Source organism: Sus scrofa, chromosome 6 (assembly GCF_054392235.1).
Source record: "Sus scrofa isolate SSC_HxYL_T2T_F1_AM1 chromosome 6, Sscrofa_HxYL_maternal_Yorkshire_Landrace_v2.0, whole genome shotgun sequence".
Classification (NCBI taxonomy): domain Eukaryota; kingdom Metazoa; phylum Chordata; class Mammalia; order Artiodactyla; family Suidae; genus Sus; species Sus scrofa.
In genome coordinates this window covers 15,991,953-16,008,674 of record NC_139388.1, presented here as the reverse complement: position 1 = coordinate 16,008,674, position 16,722 = coordinate 15,991,953, and the positions used below count along the sequence as shown (strand labels likewise).

General features: G+C 36.5%; 1 protein-coding gene across 1 annotated transcript in view; it reads left to right on the top strand.

Annotated features, from left to right (window-relative positions):
* The window catches only part of PMFBP1 (polyamine modulated factor 1 binding protein 1), a 509,524-nt gene that overhangs the window by 256,267 nt on the left and 236,535 nt on the right, over positions 1-16,722 (top strand). The window contains exon 11 of the mRNA XM_084959706.1: positions 7,439-7,629. The gene's annotated coding sequence lies outside the window, so the exon portion shown is untranslated. The remainder of the gene's footprint in view (positions 1-7,438; positions 7,630-16,722) is intronic.

Sequence of the window (16,722 nt, the reverse complement as noted above, 5' to 3'; positions counted from 1 at the left end):
TTTTTTTTTTGTCTTTTCTAGGGCCGCACCCATGGCATATGGAGGTTCCCAGGCTAGAGGGTTCAATTGGAGCCACAGCAATGCAGAATCTGAGCCACATCTGCAAACTATATCACAGCTCACTGCAACGCCAGATGCTTATCCTAGTGAGTGAGGCCAGGGATCAAATGTGCATCGTCATGATTCCTAGTCGGATTCATTTCTGCTGTGCCACGATGGGAAATCCTGCTGATAGCATCTTGTTTCCTAATAGGTTTTGTGATTTTTCTTTTTCTTTTCTATCATGAGATCATGTAAACTAGGACTTTGAGCAAATTCTATGAGGATTTTGAGAATGCATTTTCCTAGAGGGAGTTGCATTTTCTCCTACAAGGTGCCTGGAGACAATCTTCAACCAAGAATTACTTTAACTTGTCAGCTTGGTTATTTTTCAACCAATGTAGGTAGTGTGATTTCAGTCCTAATACCCATGTCACAACTAACCTATGGTAATATCTAGGGTGCCCTACATTCTGATTTCCCCAGAACAGTCCCAGTTAAAATGTCCTTTGTCTTAATGTAATTATTACTAGTACCTTCTTCCACTCTCAGAAGATTCTCTGTTTGGATTATAAACCGTATGTCACCCTATTAAGTATTCTAAGAGGAAGAGATAACTGGCGGCCCAATTGTTAAGGATCTAGCATTGTCACTGCTGTGGCACGGTTTCTACCCTTGGCACAGCCAAAAAATTACTAAGAAATGAGACTTTTTGTCACTTCCAACCATAGCCAAGGTGGAACAGAGGTTTTGTTATTTCTCCTTTTCAAGGAAGAATTTCCAATTCACTCTTATTTGAAGGTGTACATCTCACAATCCTGATTTTAAGTGGGGGTTTCAGTCCAACTTCTCAAATAAAAATTCTAGGTTTCTGGAAATTTGCAGATGATCTTAAGGTAAACACTGGCTTTAGCGTGTTTACCACTCTGGATTCTTTGCCTCTAAGGATGTTTCTTTATTGTGAGCTCAGCTGTATATTTAAAAGGATGCTGTAAATCTTCTATCCTGAATATTTAGTTGATTGGTTGCAGGAAGCTTTTTTTCCCTCCAGAGCAAAATCACCACACTCATCATAAATACAGACTTAACTGCATTGGTATTGGAAGAGCCAATTTTTCTTGTCTTCAGGTAGCCTAGAAACTACAAAGAGCTGGTTTCCTCCTAAAGAGCTCTAACTTATCCCACTTTATTGAATATAAAAGGACATTTTGCTTGAAGGAAAAAAAAAGTTCCAAAAATTATCTTTTAATGTTTTATATTCTCCAGATGTAAACAGAGAGCATAAAATGACTTTTGTTTTTCTAAGGAAATAGGCAGGTGCTAGCATGAAAGATAGGATATAGTATTATTGTATGTGTCCTATGGATGAAGAAAATGAGGCACAGAGAGGCTAAATAACTTATCCATGGTCCTCTATTAGTAAGCAATGGGGCTGATATTGGAAACCATAGCCAATCTGTCTGTAATACTCATAACCTTAGCTACTACCTCTTAAGCTCCTCGACACAATCATATGCATTCTTGTATCTCATCATCATAAAATGAATAGTCATGGTGGAAAGTACTGCTACACTGATAATTACTATAGCCTTCCTAGTATTTGGGGAGTTGACAAATATCCAAAATCCACTCAACATATAAAGAATAAAAAAGAATAGGTTAAAAAAACAGGGAATGCAAGTCTTATAGATTTTTAAGTACTATGGGGAAACATCAACCTTTTAAACCTATATCATAAATGCTTCCCATTTCTCTATCTCCGTTCTTGTTCTCTTCTACTCCTTAGAAGGCTCTTTCCTATTTATGTGAAAATTTTCTTGCTTATCTTTTTAATGCAACTCAGTATAATCTCCATTTTAAAATAAATTCTATGAATTCCATCCTCCCCATAGGCCTGCTCAGAATCGATTCACTCATCTATGCTTTCATAGCATTTTTACATGGTTTTTAACAATACGTATTAATTTTGTGATGCTGTACCATATTAAATCAGTATTTTTATAGGTCATGAATGGTTGAATGTCAGCAAAGCCATATGGTTCAACCTAAATTTATTGTGTATATGTATACACCACTAAATTAGGGGTAGGACTTATTATTTACTTTGGTTTCTTTAATTTAGTCCCTGGGAATATGCTCAAAATATGATTGTTGAATTAAATGAATGTCCATACCCCAAGGGCAGTATTTTAAAGTATTAAATATTAACACCTGCTTCATGGACATCAACCAATTAGAACAGATGCTGGCATTAAACAACTGCTAAAACTGTACTTTTCCCAGCAGCTGCATTTCAGCTGAGCCTATGCCAAGGATACATACAGAAAAAGACTTTGGGGTTATAGTGAACCCCAAAATGTGGTTCTAATGAACCGTATTCAATGCTTGAACCTTCTCAATAGCGATGCCACCAAATACCACTTCAGTTTGTGACAAGGAACTAACAACTGTCTATAGTGACCAGTTCGATCTTTGAGTACCTCTAATCCTTAGAAGATTATTTCTTTATTAGACACTGCAGTCTGTCTTCCTTTAACTTCCATCCATAGAGCCTAATTATATGCTTAGAGGTTTCAGTTGAAGTCTTATTCCTCTCCTAGATGACAGCTCTTCAGACATTTGAATATGGCCCTCGTATCTGCCCTCAATTCATGTCTTTAGAGACAAAATATCTTTTTTTTTAAAGTATAATTGATTTACAATGTTATGCCTGTTTCTGCTGTATACCAAAGTGACCCAGTCATTATATATATAATTTTTCTCATATTTTCTTCCATCATGGTCTATCCCAAGAGATTGGATATAGTTACCTGAACGAAACAGCAGGACCTCTTTACTTATCCCTAAATGTAATAGTTTGCTTCTACTAACCCCAAACTCCCAGTCCATCCCTCTCCCTCCCCCATCCCCCTTGGCAACCACAAATCTGTTCTCTATGTCTGTGAGTCTATTTTGGTTTTGTAGATGGGCTCATTTGTGCCATATTTTGGATTTCACATACAAGTAGTATATGGTATTTTCTTTCTCTTTCTGACTTATTTAGTATGAGAATCTCTAGTTGCATCCATGTTGCTATGAACGGCATTATTTCATTCTTTTTATGGCTGAGTATTATTCCATTTTGTATTGTACCACATCTTCTTAATCCACTCATTTGTAGATAGCCATTTAGGTTGTTTCCATGTCTTGGCTATTGCGAATAGTGCTACAGTGAGCATAGGAGTGCATGTATCTTTTTTGTTTGTTTGTTCTTGTTTAGGGCCATGGCATACGGAAGTTCCCCAGGTAAGGGTTAAACTGGAGCTACAACTGCCAGCCTACACCACAGCTACAGCAAAGCCAGATCCGAGCCAGGTCTGCAACCAACACCACAGCTCACAGCTATACTGGATCCTTAACCCACTGAGCAAGGCCAGGGATCGAACCCGCAACCTCATGAATCCTAGTTGGGTTCATTAACTGCTGAGCCACAAAGGGAAGTACCATGTATCTTTTTTGGGTTTTTGTTTGTTTGTTTTTTGCTTTTTAGGGCTGCAGCCATGGCACATGGAGGTTCCCAGGCTAGGGGTCCAGAGTTACAGCTGTCTGCCTACCCCACAGTACTGGATCCGAGCTATGTCTGCAACCTATACCACAGCTCTCTACAATTCCGGATGCTTAACCCACTGAGCAAGGCCAGGGATTGAACCCACAACCTCACGTCATGTCTTTTTGAATGAAAGTTTTGTCTGGATATATGCCCAGGAGTGGGATTGCTAGATCATATGGTAGTTCTATATTTAGTTTTCTGATGAACTTCCATAGTCTTTTCCATAATGGTTGTAACAGTTTGCATTCCCACCAGCAGTGTAAGAAGGTTCCCTTTTCTCCACACTCTCCAGCATTTGTTATTTGTATACTTATTAATGATAGCCATTCTGACCAGTGAGAGGTGGTACCTTATTTAGTTTCGATTTGCATTTCTCTAATAATTACTGATGTTGAACATCTTTTCGTGTACTTACTGGCCATCCATATGTCTCCCTGGATTCTTCAACCAGTTATTATTTTACATGGTTTTCATTCCTTCATAATTGTAGGGTTTTCATTTGTTTGTTTGTTTGTTTGTTTGTTTTACTATTTTTGTCTACCAGTGATACCCAGAATTGAACCCTGTATTCTGAGTGGGATATGACCAGAATAGAAGAGAGCAGTGTTCCCATATCTTTCTGCCCCATTTAGGACAAGGTTTGAAAACATGTTGCGCATAACAATGTGCACACCATTTTGCACACAAGGTATTTCCTGTGGTATAAAACAAGTGTGTAAGCCCAGTCCTGAGGAGCCATGCTATAGGAAGGACAGGATGGATAACTAAACTAGACCTGTGGTTCTTAACCCTGGCCGTGCATCAGAACTGCCTGCAGAGGTTTTAAAAAAACAAAGATGCCTGAGCCCCACTCCAGATCTACTGAATATAACACTTTAGATGTGAGACCTTTGAAAAGGATACCAGAGCCAGTGTAAGAATGCACCTCTAAGAGTTCATGTTGTGGCTCAGCAGGTTAAGAATCCAATATACTGTGTGAGGATGCGGCTTTGATCCCTGGCCTCACTCAGTGGATTGAGGATCTTGCGTTGCTACAAGCTGCAGTGTAGGTTGCAGGTACTTTTTTGATCCAGTGTTGCCGTGGCTGTGGTGTAGGCCTGCCTCCCCTACACTGATCCATCCCCTAATCTGGGAACTTCCACATGCTGCATGTGCAGCCATAAAAAGAAAAAGAAACAAACAAACAGGATTTCTGAAGCAAGACTGTCTGGATTCAAATCCAGACTCATGTGGTTTTGTAAACTATTTAAATCTCTCTACTTTCTCATTACTCTAAAGGTACAATGATCTCAAAGGGCTGTTGTGAGAATTAAATGAGTTACTATATGTGCAAAACATAGAACAGTTCTTTCTACTGAGTATGTGCTAAGTGAATATTCTTTATTATGATTGAGGCAAATTTATCTTTCATTCTTTTTGGCTGCGCCTGTAGCATGTGGAAGTTCCCAAGCCAGGGATCGAACCCCTCCTTCCTCGTCAGGTTATCACCATAGTGAAGCCACAGAGACTTCTGTTCTCAGGTGGTCATCGGAACGTAACTGTTCCTGAGGCAATGCCTTTCTCTTCCCTGTTACACTCACTGAATTCTCTTGGCCCAGAGTTTTTCACACCTTTAGATCTTACAAGTTACTCTAAAGAGTGGGAACACAGATTTGCCAACCTTTCATATTACCAAAAAAGAACATTCAAAAATTAAATCACATCTACTATTGCCATAAAAGAAAAGAATATTGGAACACTAAAATAGAAAGTTGTAATATCAGGGTAAATAATAAGGACACCATAATTAGGTTAAGCCTATGAGCTCTCTCTTTGTAACTGTACTTTGTTTAATCACATATCTTTGTTAATTACAAATAGGGAAATTTTATCATTAGTAAACACATTCTTTGCCTGAATCCTCACTTGCAATTGTAGCTACAGTATATGCAAAGAGTGACTTTAAATATGGTGAATGCTGCCTGAATTTTTTTAAATGCCACTCTTGATTTACAGCTAATTTTTAGCGTATTTATGTTTCTGTGGCTTTATTTACTAAGTGGGATTCGTTTTGATAGTCTTTTAGTAGAAAATTTATGTAGCTGTATTTTTTTGTAGCTGCATTTTTTAATGAAATATAGCATTTTTCTATATAAGTTTTTTTCTCATTTTAGCTAATGAAAATTCTGCCGATTAGGCACTGGAAAAGTATCTGTCGGTAGTTAATGCTAACAGAGATACCAGAGCATTCTCTCCACTATTAATCTGTGGATAATGGAAGGCACATTTCTTAAGTACACAAAGAAGAAAGAATAGAAAAAATACTGGCTATGACACCAAATGAATTGCCTTCCTCTCACACTACTGTGCCCTTGTAACCTAGGGCATGTAGAGCAGGCTGGCAGCCGTTGCATTACAGATTTAAGAGTGCTGGAATCTCTTGGTCCTGTAGCAGGTTTGCCTGATGGATTGGTGAGTAATGTACTTGAAGAGTGCATTACTGAGCTCTAGACTAATGGCCACCTCTTGCCCATGGCCTTTATGGTAGATCATTCATTGTGCTGCCTCATCAGCTTTCTGCCAGTCTGTTTCTGGCATCAGCACTGGCTGTTCCAAAGCTGATTAATCCCCTAGGAATGAGTCCAACTGCAAATCTCAATGTGAATTACACAAAAGTGTTCTAGTGCTAAGCGGACAACACAATTTTTTTCAGAATTCAAGAATCTTCATTTTGTACCACAGATACAGCCAAAGGAGGGGGGGGGAAGGAACCCTCATTTTGGAAGATGAAATTTGCTCACCAATCAGTATATTACTGTATATGGGAAATTTTATTAAAGTATACTGAATTTCCAATAAAATACATGCAATGATTGGTAATTTTCATGTTTTAAGTTTTATAAGGCTGGAAAAATCTTAGAGGGGATCTCTACAATTTAAAGTTTCTAGCATATCAGTCATCTAAGGAGACGTCACCTCACAACATAACTGTATTTTGCATTTTTATTTAGCTTTTCTCTTTCTCAGATGTTCTGCTGTTTCCACAATTTTAAAAAAGGTGAAATGTCTAATTTCCACCTTTCGAGTTCCTCTGAAAGGCTTATAATATTATCAGAAAGGGTAGTATTACTATAAAATTACTCTAAAGTCACAAATGGAATTTGAATGCAGAAATTTACATTCCTCATGAATTTCTACTTTTGTCTTTGTGATTTCCTTTCTTGTGTTTTTATTTTGCTTGATTTTGTTGTTTTTTCCCTAGTTTTATTCAGTGGGAGATTTGATCAACTTTTATGCCGTCCTGTTTTGTTTTTATTTTTTAATAGTTTCAAAAGTATTATTGCTAGAAGTACATTACTCACATGTAGTGTACAATATGATTAGTTTTCACATACGTATACACCCGTGTCACCACTACTACAATCAAGGTAGTAAACATATCCATCACCCCAGAAGTTTATTTGTGCCCCTTTATAGTCCCCTCCTTCTACCCCTTTTTATCCTTAGGCAATTACTGGATTTCTTTCTATAATTATAGGTTAATTTTGACTTTCTAGAATTTTTTATAAATTGAGTCATATACTATGTATTTTTTTTTGTATGGCTTCTTTCACTCACCATAATTATTGTGAGATCCATTGATGTTCTTCCATATATTAATAGTGTGTTACTTTTTATTGCCAAGTAGTATTCCATACCATATACTACACTTTATCCATTCACTTAATGGTGGACATTTGAGTTATTTCAAATTTGGGCTATTACAAATAAAGCTGCTCTGAATGTTTGTATACAATTTATTATATGGATATATGCTTTCATTTCTTTTAGGTAAATACCAGTTTGCCCATGGAATGAAATGAAATGAAATGAAATATACTTTCATTTATTTTGCTGAATCATATGGTGGGTGTATGTTTCACTTTTGAAGAAACATCCAGACTCTTCCAAAATTTTTACCTTCTGCATTTCCACGAGCAGTGTGTGATTACTCCAGTTTCTCAACATATCATGAAAACTTGGTATGGTCAGTCTTTTCTTTTTTTTTTTTTTTATTCCCGCTGTACAGCATGAGGATCAAGTTACTCTTACATGTATACATTTTTTCCCCACCCTTTGTTCTGTCGCAATATGAGTATCTAGACGTAGTTCTCAATGCTACTCAGCAGGATCTCCTTGTAAATCTATTCTAAGTTGTATCTGATAACCCCAAGCTCCCTCCCGATCCCTCCCACTCCCTCCCTCTCCCTCCCTCTCCAGTCTTTTTAATTTTAGATTTCTAATAGACATACAATGGTATTTCATTGTTCTTTTTTAAAAAACGAATTCACTGAGATATATTTTATATGCCATAAAATTCACCCATTCAAAGATACAATTCAATTATTTTTGATAACTTTGAGTAGTGCAGTGATCACTATAAATCAGTTTTAGAACATTTTCATCCTTCAAATCCCTCATCCCCCATTTACTGTTAATCTCTGTTTCCAGGGATTTACAAATTTGACTTTCTTAACACTTATATAAATAGAATTATACAATATGTGTTGTCTTGTTTTTTGCTTTTTTCACTAAGCATAACATTTTTGAGGTTCATCCATGTCATAGCATGTATCAATAGTCTGTTCCTTTTATTGATAGTTTTCACTTGTACAGACATGCCACATTTTGTCCATTCATTCACATGATGGAAATTTAGATTATTTTCAGTTTGGGTCAGCTATTAATGATGCTGATATGAATAACCATATTCCAGTCTTGTGTGGACATACTTTTTATTCTCTTGGATAGAAACCTAGGAGTCTAATTGATAAATTGTGTGATAGTTTTACATTTAATCTGTTAAAAAAGTCAAACTGTTTTTCAAAATGACTGCAGTAATTTACTTTCCCAGAAATATTTTAGGAGGGTTCCCATTTCTCTACATCCTTGCCAACATTTGTAATTATCTGTCTTATTTATTAAAGATAATCTTATTTACAATAGCTGTCCTAGCTGTAATGAAGTGGCATTTGATTTTGGTTGTAATCTCCATTTCCCTAATGACCAATAATGCTGAGCATCTTTTCATATATCTTCCTTAATGAAATGTCTTTTCAAATATTATGAACATTCAAATTTTTGCTTTCCATTTATTATTAAACTTTTGAGTATTATATATTCTAGAAAAAAAATTTTTTTTTGTCTTTCTGCTTTTCCTAGGGCCGCTCCCACAGCATATGGAGGTTCCCAGGCTAGGGGTCTAATCAGAGCTGTAGCCGCAGGCCTATACCACAGCCACAGCAACACAGGATCCAGGCCATGTCTGCAACCTACACTGCAACTCACAGCAACACCAGACCCTTAACCCACTGAGCAAGGCCAGGGATTGAACCTACAACCTCATGGATCCTAGTCAGATTCGTTAACCACTGTGCCACAATGGGAACTCCAAAAAAAAATTTATCTAATGTATAATTTTCTTTTTTTCCTCCCAGTCTGTGGATTTTCTTTTCCTAAAAAAGTCTCAAAAAAGCAGTTATTTTGTTGAAATCCCATTTTATCAATTTTCTTTTAAAGGTCATGATTTCTTATATCATATTAAGAAATCTATGCCTAGCCCAACAATACAAAGATTTTTTTTTCTTCTCAAATTATTTATAGAAATTTTAGATTTTTGAATTTACATTTAGGTATAGAATACATTTTGAGGTACTTCTTGTAGATTGTGCAAGGTATGAGTGAAAGTTTACATGTGCATATTCAGTTTTAGTATCAGTTGTCAAAGAAAACTGTATTTCTCTATCAGATTGTATTTACAACTTTGTTGATATAATCAGTTGTCTATTAATGTGTGGTGTCTAGTATATTTATTATATTTCTATTATATCTGTCTGTCGCTTCCAGATATTTAATAATCCATTTATATATTTGTTTTTATTGACAAGAATACCATATCTTGATTACTATGTAGCTCTATTATATGTCTTAAAGTCCAGTTTTAGTTTCCCAGATTTGTTCTTTTCAAAGTTATTTTAGGTATTCTAGATCCTTTGCATTTCTGTAATAAAGAGTCATCAATTTCTACCAAAAGTGACGGGGGGCTTAAGGGTTTTTGAGTGAGATTGCATTCATTCTATTGATAAATTTACATCTTAATGATATTGAGTCTTCAGACCCATGAACATGCTGTAACTCTCATTTATTTAGACCTACTTTAAATTCTCAGCAATGTTTTATAGTTTTCATTGCACAGGTCTTGTACATCTTTTGTCAGATTTATTCCTGTGTATTTCATATTTTCAGTTCTCTTGCAGATAGTGTTTAAATTTCAAATTCTGATTATCTTTTGCTTGTACTTAAATGTATAATTAATATTTTTATATTGATCTTACATCCTAGAATATTACTTAATCCATATAGTCTAACATCTCTGCCTTTTAATTGAAATATTTATCCTATTTATATTTAATGTGAATATTGATATGATTGAGTTTATGTTTCCCATCTTGCTATTTGTTTTCTGTTTGGTCCATCTGCTCTTTCTTTCCTTGATCCTCCTTTCCTAAATTCTTTTGGATTATATATATTTAGATATACTGTTTTGTCTTTTCTATTACCTTTAATCTGTATCACTTCTTTTTTTTCCCTTAATGGTTACATTATGGACGACAATATGCAATCTTAACTTATCATAGTCTATCTTGAATTATTATATTCAGATATAAACTAAGAACCACCATTATAATTCCATTTGCACTCTTCCATACTTTATGCTATTTTTATTATATGTTTTACTATTACATAATTTATAAACTCTACACTGAAATATTGTTATTTTTCTTCCAAGAATTGTCTGTTGGAGTACCCATTGTGGTGTAGTGGGTTAAGAATTTGACTGCAGTGGCTCATGTCACTGTGGAGTTGTGGGTTCAATCCCTGGTTAAGGATCTGGCATCTCTGTGAGCTGTGTGTAGATGTGGCTTGGATCCTGCATTGCTGTGGTTGTGGCATAGGCTGGCAGCTGGAGCTCCAATTTGACCTCTAGCCTGGGCACTTGTATATGCTGCAGGTATGGCCCTAAAAAATAAAAAAGGAAGGAAGGAAGGATTTGACTGCAGTGGCTCAGGTCACTATGGAGTTGCAGGTTCGATCCCTGGCCCAGCACAATGGGTTAAAGGATCCTGTGTTGTGCAGCTGTGGCTCGGGTCAATCCCTGGGCATATGCTGCAGGTGTGTCCATTTTCTTTTTAAAAAAAATTGCTTGATAAAGGAATTATAAATCTATTTTGTTTATCTACTTTTTTTTTTTTTTTTTTTTTGTCTTTTTGCCTTTTCTTGAGCTGCTCCCAAGGCACAAGGTGGTTCCCAAGCTAGGGGTCAAATCACAGCTGTAGCTGCCGGCCTATGCCACAGCCACAGCAACGCGGGATCAGAGCCACATCCACGACCCACACCACAGCTCACGGCAATGCCAGATCCCCAACCCACTGAGCATGGCCAGGGATCGAACCTGCAACGTCATGGTTCCCAGTAGGATTTGTTAACCACTGCACCACCATGGGAACTCCTCTTTATCTACTTTTTAAAAAAAACTATTTCCAATGCTCTTCATTCCTTCCTGTAAAGTTTTTATTTAGTATCCTTTTCTTTCAACCTGAAGTTTCTTTAGAATTTCTTATAGAGTAGATTTGCTGTTGACAGATTACCTCTGGTTTGGTTGGTTGGTTGCTTTGTTTTAATCTGAAAATATCTTTATTTTGACTCCATTTTGAAGGATATTTTCTCTGGCTGTAGAATTCTTTTTTCAGCACTTTAAAAATGTAATTTCATTTTTCCTTGTTTCCATTGTTTCTCATGAAAAATCAGCCATAATTCTTATCATTGTTTCCCTTCTGAGACTTCAATTACATATGTATTAGACTGCTTGCCATCGTTCCATGAATCATGATACTCTTTTCAGGGTCTTTTTTTTTTTTAATCTTATTTTCTTTTTTACTCTGGATCATTTTTCTTGACTTGTCTCCACATTCCCCATCCCTTCTCTTGCATTTGTTTCTTTTTTAAAGTTTCACTTTCTCTGTCAAAATTACCTTTCTGTTCCCCAGTTCTGCCCATCTTGTTCTCTATATGTTTGAATGTATTTATATTTGTTTTAAAGTCCTGACCTGCTGATTACACTATCTGAGCATCTGTGGATCTTCTTCTTCTTGTTTTTTTTTCTCTTGGTTGTGCATCATATTTTCTTGCTTCTTTACGTTTCATGATTTTTTTTATATGCCAGACATTGTGCATAGAAGAAAAATAAAGACTTCAGTATATTTTCTTTTGTTTCATTTGTTTTTTTTTCCCCAAGTGTGTGAACTCTTTCTTTGTCTGGTATCTAAGGTGAGAAGTGATAATTCTAACTTCACAAGAGGTCAAGTTAATCTGTGACTAAGATACAACTTTAATAAAGATTAATCCCATTAATCTTGATTATAAGTTGGATAGCCCAGTGCTCAATTCCCCTGGGCTTCCTCTACTGAGAAACTAATCTCTTTTGTCTTATCAGTATTGAGTTTAGAGGGGTTTGGCCTGCAGTTGCAGCTAATTTCCTTTCTTCTTTGTATTTAGCTACACTAAAGTCTTCCAGGCATCTCAGGAATATAAAAGATGATTCAAATTCTTAATTTTTTTAAGCCCTGCTCTCACTGATGCTCTCTCAGCAAAATTTGGGATGAAGGAAGAATTATCATGCCAAGTAAACTAGTAGTGTGAATGGGATTCCTCCAGACTCCAATATGCCTCTTTTAGCCCTCAGTATTGCTGGTAACTTGATTGGTTTCCTCTTTACCCCACAAAGTCTCTCCATTTCTCATAGACTTTTTCGGGGAGTTGCTTACCTTTGAAGGGTTTATTTTTTTCCTTCCTTATTTCCCTCTCTCCTTCCTTTCTTTCTTTTTTATTTTTGTTGCTTACCTTTGGGATGAATTCAAGACTACCTTGTATCTGTTGGCAAAATACAGCCTCTGTCCATGGGTGCCAAATAGAAACACAGAGACAGAGTTTTGGGTGAAGGGGAGTAAGATAGCTTTTACTGCTTTACCAGTCAAAGGAGGCCACAGCAGGCTAATGCCTTAAAGATTGTGTCCTTCTTTAAGAGAATAGCATATGGTCTTATAGTTTGGGAGTGGAAAATAGGGCCACACATAAGCTTCAGGGTAGATACAAGCTTGCATTTTTCAAAGCTGATGTATAGTGGCCCTAGGACTGGTTCTGGTGGTCCTCCTTTCTGGAATGACAAATGCTTCATCAAGAAGTTAACATCTTTCATCTATTGGGGTTTTAGTTCTGCAAAAGAGCTCAAAGATATTATTATGTGCATCCCTTGAGGGAGAACCAGGACCCTGTCCCAAGGATGCACTATTTTTTCTTGACTGCTCCTCCTTTATCTAGGCATCCACTCCCTTTCCTGATTAACAACTGTTTGAACCTACCCTTTGGAACTCAGGGAAGTTCTTGAAGGCTGAAGCTTATTCCCTAAAAATAAAAAGTGGGGGACACAAAAGTTTTGTGCCCAGGAACCCTACAGGGCCCTGCTCAGTTTCACATCCACCACTATTTAATAGTCTCTTATATTTGCATAATTTTAATTTCATCCAGTTTTTTTCTTGTTGCCATGGGGAAAAACATAATAATGTTTGTGATTTAGGAAAATTCCCTAGAAGTTATACAGCCCCTGGATTAAAGTTGTAAGTGAATGGGGACAGTGAAACTTATTATAAGGTGATCTTTATAGTGTGGACCAGAAATAATAACCTTAATCAAATCCGTTATGAATGAATGTAGAAGAGTGAACCAATCTGAGAAATCAGGGTATGTACTGAAGCAATATGGAATTGCTCTAGAATGGAAATTGTTAATGGAAAATCACATTACAGGATCATCTAGGACCAGTTTATGAATCTAACAGAGGATTTTTTTTTAACTTCAGCAGGCCTCACGAATTTTCGAGGAGTTTAGAGATATAAAGTAGCATTTTAAAAATATTAGTCTAGAAATGGCAAGAACAGATTAGAGAGGAAAATAAATTTAATAAAGGGAAAGTCAGCTGGGAAGAATGTTGGCATAAGACACAGAACTTACTAAAAGCTCTAAACTAGGATGGTGTGACAGGAATGGAGGAGGGAGAATAAGAATGATAAGCTGTAATCTTAATAAGCTTGTTCCTTTTCATATCATGAAGGGGTACATCATAACCTCTCAAAGGATTAATTTGAATCTGTGTAACGTCTCATACTCAAAGTCACTGTGCACTTCTAGCATTTGGTACCATCTTACTAAGTGATTATGCAATGGGCAATAGTAAAATAAAAGGAAGATAAACCAATTGAAGTGATTAAAAGCTTCATAGCATTTGGATACAGTTAGAATCCAAGCTAGTAAATAAAGCCTCATACATTCTGAAGAGTATTCCCTATTAAAAATACTTTAGGTGTTCCCATTGTGGCTCAGCAGTAATGAACTCCGCTAGTATCCGTGAGGACGCAGATCTGATCCCTGACCTCGCTCAGTGGGTTAAGGGTTTGACATTGCCTGAGCTCTGGTGTAGGTCACAGACCTGGCTTAGATCTGGTGTTGCCATGGCTATGACTTTGGCCAGCAGCTGCAGCTCTGATTTGACCTCTACCCTGGGACTTCCATATGCTGTTGGTGCAGCCCTAAAAAGACCAAAAAAAAAAAAAAAATTAATAAGAACAGAATCATGATTTCAATAATGTAAAAGAATAGTGCAATTAAATATACCCATATAAAGGTAAAGGATTCTAATCCTGATTTTCAACTACTATTATGAGAACATTTTTTTAGATATGGTCAACTTTTTGTAAAGAAACACTTTCTCTGGTCTGAATATGAACCCCAGGTTATCCTGAAATAGAAAACAGTAAGTCCTCTATGTCTTCCCTCTACATCAGGGTTTGGCAAACCTTTTTCAAAAAGAGCCACAGGATAAGTTTTAGGCTTTATGAGCCATACATTCTTTGCCACAACCATTCAATTCTGTCATTTCAGAATGAAAGTAGCCATGGACAGTGTAAAAAAACAAATATGGCTGTATTCCAATAAATTTTTATTTACAAAAACAAATGGTAGCCAGATCTGGCTTGTGGATCATAGTTGGTCAGCCCTGGCCTGCAGTGTCTGTATGTCCTAGAGACTTTACTCTTTTAGCATAGTCTGAAGCAGTGCTCTCCAATAGAAATGTAATGTGAGCCATATATGAACACTAAATTTTCTAATAATTACATTTTTAAAGTGAAATTAATTTTAACTATGTATTTTTAAGATATACGAAATGTTATATATAAGAATGTTTTAATTTCAACATGTTACAAACTTTAGAAATTTATTAATGAGATACTTTACACTCTTTTTTTTTTTTACACTGAGTCTTCAGAAACTGGTGTGTATTCTTATGCTTGCAGTACATCTCAATACAGAGCAGCCACAATTCAACTATAGCTGTTAGCTACCACATTAGACATTTCATTTCCAGAGACTTCTTTTTTTTGGCCATCCCCGCAGTATGTGGGATCCAGCCCACACCAATGACCACAAGCCACTGCACTGACAATACCCATTCCTTAACCTACTATTCCATAAGTGAACTCCCTAACTGCTTCTTTTCCATCCTGGAAATCACCCACTGATAAGACTTTTACTCACCCAGCAAGGTGTTGCCAATACCCTCTTCCTTCCCTACCCTCTACTTATCCTCACCACTAGAAAACATCTCAAGCATTGCTTCTCAAACTTTTATATAAGACTTACTCAGGAATCTTATTAAATTGCAGATTCTGTTTTAGTAGTTATGAGGCAGACCCTGAGATTTTGCATTTCTGACAAGTGCCCAGGTGGTGCCAATGCTATTTGTCCAAGGCCTGCACTCTAGGTAGCAGGAATAGAAAAGACCAGTCCCAAAAGTATAGCCATAACTGGAACTGATGTCTCACCTTCCCCTAAGAAGCTATCAGATCTAATCCCAGCATGCCTAACATGCCTGTTCAGGCTACCACCAGAAATGCAAGCTTCTAAGGCAGCACCACCCAATGGGAATAATAACTTGAGCTATGTATGTAGTTTAAGTAGACACATTTAAGTTTTTTAAATGTGACATTAATTTTACTAACATTTTCTTTAATGCAGTATGTCCAAAATATTTAACATTTAATCAATACAGAAATGTGAATGATATATTTCAGGGGTTTTTTTGGCACTAAGTAAAATGGTCTATATTTCTTACTCATTTTTTTTTCACCACCATCCCCAATTTTATCCATAACTCATTTCAATCAAGTTTTTGTCCTTATCATGCCAACGAAATTCTTGTCAAGGTGACCATTGACTTCCATTTTGTCACATCAAATAACCAATTCTCAGTTCTCATTTCACTCAAACTCCAGGTAGCATTTTATATGGTTGATTACTCCCTCCTTTATCAAATGTCTTTTTTTGGTTGTTTCCGGTGGCATTTCTGGGTTATTCTCTAACCAGTAACCCTGGTTACTCCTTTGCAGTCTCCTTTGATGTCTCCTTTTCCTCTTCCTCACCTGTGTTTTGGAATGTCCCAAAGCCATCTTTGGGCCTTTTCTCTGTCTAAACTCATTCCTGTGATGATCTCATCCAATTACATGGCTTGAAAGGATATTTTATAAATTTGTAGTTACAAATTGTTTCTCCTAATTCCAGACCTCTGCTATGAGCTCCACACTGTCTACTCTTGGATATCTAATAGTCATCTCAGATTTAACCTGGCCAGAATGAAGCTTTTTATCTTCATTCTGTTCCTCCTTTAGTCTTCTGGCACTCAATTAAAGATATCACCATTCACTTCCTCATCCAATTCCTCAACAAGTTCTAGAGCTCTGTCTTCAGAGTATATCCTGAATCTCACACACCTCTCATCACCTCCACTACTACCACCTTAAGTTCAATACACCATAATAAATTCCCATTTAGACTTCTGAGATAATCTTCTGCCTGGTTTGTTTAATTCTGCTCTCCTATATCTACCATTGAGTTTTGTTTTTGTTTTTTGCAAAACAGCAGGGCTCATCTTAAAACATAAATATATAGCCATTGATTGCTTCCAT